The sequence below is a fragment of the Dendrobates tinctorius genome, unplaced genomic scaffold (assembly GCF_039654945.1).
Source record: "Dendrobates tinctorius isolate UK_male_01 unplaced genomic scaffold, ASM3965494v1 ptg000025l, whole genome shotgun sequence".
Lineage (NCBI taxonomy): Eukaryota > Metazoa > Chordata > Amphibia > Anura > Dendrobatidae > Dendrobates > Dendrobates tinctorius.
Genome location: NW_027361693.1, coordinates 7526368 through 7533030, shown reverse-complemented (window position 1 = coordinate 7533030; position 6663 = coordinate 7526368). Strand labels below are relative to the sequence as shown.

The 6663-nt window shown below is 46.0% G+C and overlaps 1 long non-coding RNA gene across 1 annotated transcript; it reads right to left on the bottom strand.

Moving 5' to 3' along the window:
- Positions 1 to 399: 399 nt before the first annotated feature.
- Positions 400 to 6423, bottom strand: LOC141084601 (uncharacterized). The gene is made up of 3 exons (XR_012231050.1): positions 3785 to 6423; positions 786 to 934; positions 400 to 671 (listed from the first exon to the last, which is right to left on the bottom strand). It is a non-coding gene; the product is annotated as an uncharacterized lncRNA (long non-coding RNA).
- Between the last annotated feature and the right edge of the window lie 240 nt (positions 6424 to 6663).

Sequence of the window (6663 nt, the reverse complement as noted above, 5' to 3'; positions counted from 1 at the left end):
GTCGCTGCTCTGCCCTCCTTGCTCTGGTTCTAGCTCTCGCTCTGGCTCTCTGGTGCCCTCTAGCTTCCTCGCTTCTCCTCTCCTGCTGCATCGACTGGCTCTCTGGCGTCCTCAGCCCCTTTTATAGTAGCTCCTCCCCCAACCTTTCTAGAAGTCTCTGTGATCCATCCCCCAATTGTGTCCCCCGAAAACAGTCTCCCTAGGAACCTTGGTGACGGACCCCTTGGTTCCAGCCTGGATACAGAGCGGGGACTCCTCCTCCTACACTTACATAACAATCAGCATATCAAATATGATTACGTAATCTCTGTCATGTCCACTCTGGGAAGCATTTTGGTCTTCACTGAAGGACATGTTGGAATAGCAGGCAGCAGTCAAGTGAAACACTAAAGTAGAAAAGAACAGAAAATAAATATTTTACTAAAGCCAACAGTGAAGCAAAGAAAAAAAAATAAAAACACAATGGACGCCTACATTACAGGCAGTAGTCCAACAGCACAGCAGTCAGGCAGTACAGAACCGGGCAGCAGCACAGCACTAGGACAGCAGTACAACACTAAGACAGCAGCACAACACCGGGACAGCAGAACAGGGGAAATCCGAAACAGGAAAAAAGCGGGACTGGAGAAATCCGAAAAAGGCCTCAATCCAGAACACCAACATGGCAGAGTCTACAAGGAACAAGAAAGAAAAACACATGTGACGAAGACTCTGAGACTGGGCAGAGCAACATAGTAATTGAAAATTTCGTTGCAAAGAAATAGAAAAAGCAGGATGGCACTCACCATTCATGTGAATCAAATCACTTTATTTCACATACACAGGGCATCGGCATAGGCACGGGAGCAATGTGCTGGAAGACGGACAACAGCCATTTCGCGCTTAATACGCTTCAACAGGTCCTGTAATGCTGTAGATAAGCCCCCAATGTAACCTGAAAGATAAGAAAAAAGTTAGATTATACTCACTCCGGCATTCGGTCCGGTCCAATGGATGTCGCCATCCGGTCTGGCACCTCCCATCTTCATATGGTGACGTCCTCTTTTTTGCTGCCTGTCGTGGCTCTGGCGCAGGCGCACTGCTCTGCGCTGTTGAGGGCAGAGCAGAGTCTTGCAGTGCACAGGTGCTGGGAGAGGTACGGTGCCTGCACACTGCAGTACTCTGTTCTGCCCTCAACAGGACAGAGCAGTGTGCCTGCGCAGGAGCCATGACAGGCAGTGAAAAAGAGGACGTCACTGTTAGAAGATGGGAGGTGCATGGTTTTTACAAAAAAAGCATGCGTTTTTAAATGCTGACGTGCGCATGACCATGTGCACGTCAGCGCACCCATAGGCTTTAATGTGTTTTTGGGTGAATTCCGTGCTCATTGCTTGCACGTGCATTTTTTTGAGACAGGTCGGACTCACCAAAAATGCAACAGGTTGCATTTTGTGCACCTGGGTGCACACTACAAAAAAACAAATGCGCATACAAATGCGTACAAACGCATGACAATACGCACCCATGTTAAATATAGGAGAAAAAAAACGCATGCACATATATGCGCAAAAACGCAGTGCAAAAAACGCAAGTGTGAAACCAGCCTTAGCAAACTTATTAGGGTGTGCCAGATCAGGACTAGCCTCCCTGGTGCTCTTCCCTCTACCCCACCTTCTGTCACCCAGCCAGCTGTTTCGCTGTCCTGCAGCTCCTACCTAGCATACCCCCCTCATCTATCCCATTGAGGGTCTGCTCAGTGAGCAGAAGACTCCTTTCCATATTGTCTATGGATCTCAGTGATGCCAGCTGCACATTTAGATCCAGTATCTGGGCTTCCAAATGCACAACGTGCTCAAATCTCGCACAGCAGTATGCACCCTCGACCGGCTGTTCAAGGTTTTCATACATGCTGCATCTTATGGATGTGCTATTACTATGGCAGCTGAAAGTTGATGTTATTTGTCTGAAAGGGGTCAATATCCATGTATCCATGACCCCTTTCTAGGCTATTAATATCAGCCTGCAGCTGTCTTCCTTGCCTTTACTGGTTATTACTTACAAGTAGTGTTGAGCATTCCGATACTGCAAATATCGGGTATCGGCTGATATTCGCTGTATCAGAATTCTGATACCGAGTGCCGATATTTTTTCAATATCGGATACCGGAATAGGAAGTCCCCATAATGCAATGAGGCACTGTTGTGGCTGTGATTGGCTGCTGAAATTATGTCATCATGATGCGCGGTCTGTGCGCATCATGATGCACGGTCTGTGCCGACTGCGGGGGGTCTGTGCCGACTGTCGGGGGTATGTGTCGGCTGCCGGTGGTCTGTACGGGCCTCTCGGGGGTCTGTACAGGCCTGTCGGGGGCCTGTGTCGGCTGCCGGTGGTCTGTACGGGCCACTCGGGAGCCTGTGCCGGCGGTCTGTACGGGCCTCTCGGGGGTCTGTACAGGCCTGTCGGGGGCCTGTGCCGGCTGCCGGTGGTCTGTACGGGCCTCTCGGGGGCCTGTGCCATCTGTCGGTGGTCTGTGCTGGCTGCCGGGGGCCTGTGCCGGCTGCCGGTGGTCTGTACGGGCCCCTCGGGGGCCTGTGCCGGCTGTCGGTGGTCTGTGCCGGCTGCCGGTGGTCTGTGCGGGCCTGCCGGGGGTCTTGTGTGTGTGCAGGTATCGTCCGATGGGACTACAAGTCCCATCGGGTGATGCCTGCTACAATGACAGTGATTGACACATTAGCCAATGATGGGACAGTAGTAGTCCCATCATCCGGCTAATGTGTTGAATGTAAAAAAAAAACAAAACAAAAAAAAAAAAACATACTACATACATACTACATATATCCAACATTCATACAACATACATACTTCATATATACTATATTCATACAACATACATAAATACTACATACATGCTACATATATTCTACATTCATACAACATACATAAATACTACATACATGCTACATATATACTGCATTCATACAACATACATACATACTACATATATACTACATTCATACAACATACATAAATACTACATACATGCTACATATATACTACATTCATACAACATACATACATACTACATACTACATTCATACAACATACATACATACTACATATATACTACATTCATACAACATACATACATACTTCATATATACTTCATTCATACAACATACATACATACTACATACATGCTACATATATACTACATTCATACAACATACATACATACTACATACATACTACATATATACTACTTTCATACAACATACATACATACTACATATATACTACATTCATACAACATACATACCTACTACATACATGCTACATATATACTACATTCATACAACATACATACTACATACATGCTACATATATACTACATTCATACAACATACATACATACTACATACATACTACATTTATACAACATACATACTACACACTACATACATACTACATATTTGCTACATTCATACAACATACATACCACATACTGCATACATGCTACATATATACTACATTCATACTACATACATACTACATCAAGAAAAAAGAGGGGGAGAAGCCAGCGCTGCTTGTGGTCAGAACGTAATACATAAAGTGTGAAAACACACATTGGTTTCTATCTGTATTCAAAAATGAGACATTTAGCAAAAAATTGATCAATTGTTTGAGCTACCCCGCCACGTCAAGGCAGTCTCGTATGGGGAGTCCTACTCTACGTTTTTTATGTTCGCTGTGCCATTGCGGCCTCCTAAATGTATAAAAGCAAGACCTCATTACATGCACACTGTACCTCAAGCATTTCAAAATCGTTCCTATGGCACCAGAGGACAAGCGCAGATAAAGGTTAGCCAGGTCCATGCAGACATTTCAGGTCCAACCTCCACACTGCCTGACCAGCACCACAGATAAAGGACGATCCAGGCCCAGATACAGGTGCGTAATCAAATAAAGCCTAGGGCAGGGCAGGGCCGCTGTTAATGTGAACAGCAGCCTAGATCAATCACTAAGAAAACAGAAAGAATAGCGTACATGACCCAGCGCGCACGGCTACAGTGGTGGTCAGCCACAAAACCAATATCAAGAAAAAAGAGGGGGAGAAGCCAGCGCTGCTTGTGGTCAGAACGTAATACATAAAGTGTGAAAACACACATTGGTTTCTATCTGTATTCAAAAATGAGACATTTAGCAAAAAATTGATCAATTGTTTGAGCTACCCCGCCACGTCAAGGCAGTCTCGTATGGGGAGTCCTACTCTACGTTTTTTATGTTCGCTGTGCCATTGCGGCCTCCTAAATGTATAAAAGCAAGACCTCATTACATGCACACTGTACCTCAAGCATTTCAAAATCGTTCCTATGGCACCAGAGGACAAGCGCAGATAAAGGTTAGCCAGGTCCATGCAGACATTTCAGGTCCAACCTCCACACTGCCTGACCAGCACCACAGATAAAGGACGATCCAGGCCCAGATACAGGTGCGTAATCAAATAAAGCCTAGGGCAGGGCAGGGCCGCTGTTAATGTGAACAGCAGCCTAGATCAATCACTAAGAAAACAGAAAGAATAGCGTACATGACCCAGCGCGCACGGCTACAGTGGTGGTCAGCCACAAAACCAATATCAAGAAAAAAGAGGGGGAGAAGCCAGCGCTGCTTGTGGTCAGAACGTAATACATAAAGTGTGAAAACACACATTGGTTTCTATCTGTATTCAAAAATGAGACATTTAGCAAAAAATTGATCAATTGTTTGAGCTACCCCGCCACGTCAAGGCAGTCTCGTATGGGGAGTCCTACTCTACGTTTTTTATGTTCGCTGTGCCATTGCGGCCTCCTAAATGTATAAAAGCAAGACCTCATTACATGCACACTGTACCTCAAGCATTTCAAAATCGTTCCTATGGCACCAGAGGACAAGCGCAGATAAAGGTTAGCCAGGTCCATGCAGACATTTCAGGTCCAACCTCCACACTGCCTGACCAGCACCACAGATAAAGGACGATCCAGGCCCAGATACAGGTGCGTAATCAAATAAAGCCTAGGGCAGGGCAGGGCCGCTGTTAATGTGAACAGCAGCCTAGATCAATCACTAAGAAAACAGAAAGAATAGCGTACATGACCCAGCGCGCACGGCTACAGTGGTGGTCAGCCACAAAACCAATATCAAGAAAAAAGAGGGGGAGAAGCCAGCGCTGCTTGTGGTCAGAACGTAATACATAAAGTGTGAAAACACACATTGGTTTCTATCTGTATTCAAAAATGAGACATTTAGCAAAAAATTGATCAATTGTTTGAGCTACCCCGCCACGTCAAGGCAGTCTCGTATGGGGAGTCCTACTCTACGTTTTTTATGTTCGCTGTGCCATTGCGGCCTCCTAAATGTATAAAAGCAAGACCTCATTACATGCACACTGTACCTCAAGCATTTCAAAATCGTTCCTATGGCACCAGAGGACAAGCGCAGATAAAGGTTAGCCAGGTCCATGCAGACATTTCAGGTCCAACCTCCACACTGCCTGACCAGCACCACAGATAAAGGACGATCCAGGCCCAGATACAGGTGCGTAATCAAATAAAGCCTAGGGCAGGGCAGGGCCGCTGTTAATGTGAACAGCAGCCTAGATCAATCACTAAGAAAACAGAAAGAATAGCGTACATGACCCAGCGCGCACGGCTACAGTGGTGGTCAGCCACAAAACCAATATCAAGAAAAAAGAGGGGGAGAAGCCAGCGCTGCTTGTGGTCAGAACGTAATACATAAAGTGTGAAAACACACATTGGTTTCTATCTGTATTCAAAAATGAGACATTTAGCAAAAAATTGATCAATTGTTTGAGCTACCCCGCCACGTCAAGGCAGTCTCGTATGGGGAGTCCTACTCTACGTTTTTTATGTTCGCTGTGCCATTGCGGCCTCCTAAATGTATAAAAGCAAGACCTCATTACATGCACACTGTACCTCAAGCATTTCAAAATCGTTCCTATGGCACCAGAGGACAAGCGCAGATAAAGGTTAGCCAGGTCCATGCAGACATTTCAGGTCCAACCTCCACACTGCCTGACCAGCACCACAGATAAAGGACGATCCAGGCCCAGATACAGGTGCGTAATCAAATAAAGCCTAGGGCAGGGCAGGGCCGCTGTTAATGTGAACAGCAGCCTAGATCAATCACTAAGAAAACAGAAAGAATAGCGTACATGACCCAGCGCGCACGGCTACAGTGGTGGTCAGCCACAAAACCAATATCAAGAAAAAAGAGGGGGAGAAGCCAGCGCTGCTTGTGGTCAGAACGTAATACATAAAGTGTGAAAACACACATTGGTTTCTATCTGTATTCAAAAATGAGACATTTAGCAAAAAATTGATCAATTGTTTGAGCTACCCCGCCACGTCAAGGCAGTCTCGTATGGGGAGTCCTACTCTACGTTTTTTATGTTCGCTGTGCCATTGCGGCCTCCTAAATGTAATAATGATCTAGGCTGCTGTTCACATTAAACGGCAGCCCTGCCCTGCCCTAGGCTTTATTTGATTACGCACCTGTATCTGGGCCTGGATCGTCCTTTATCATGTGGTGCTGGACAGGCAGTGTGGAGGTTGGACCTGAAATGTCTGCATGGACCTGGCTAATCTTTATCTGCGCTTGTCCTCTCTGGTGCCATAGGAGCGATTCTGA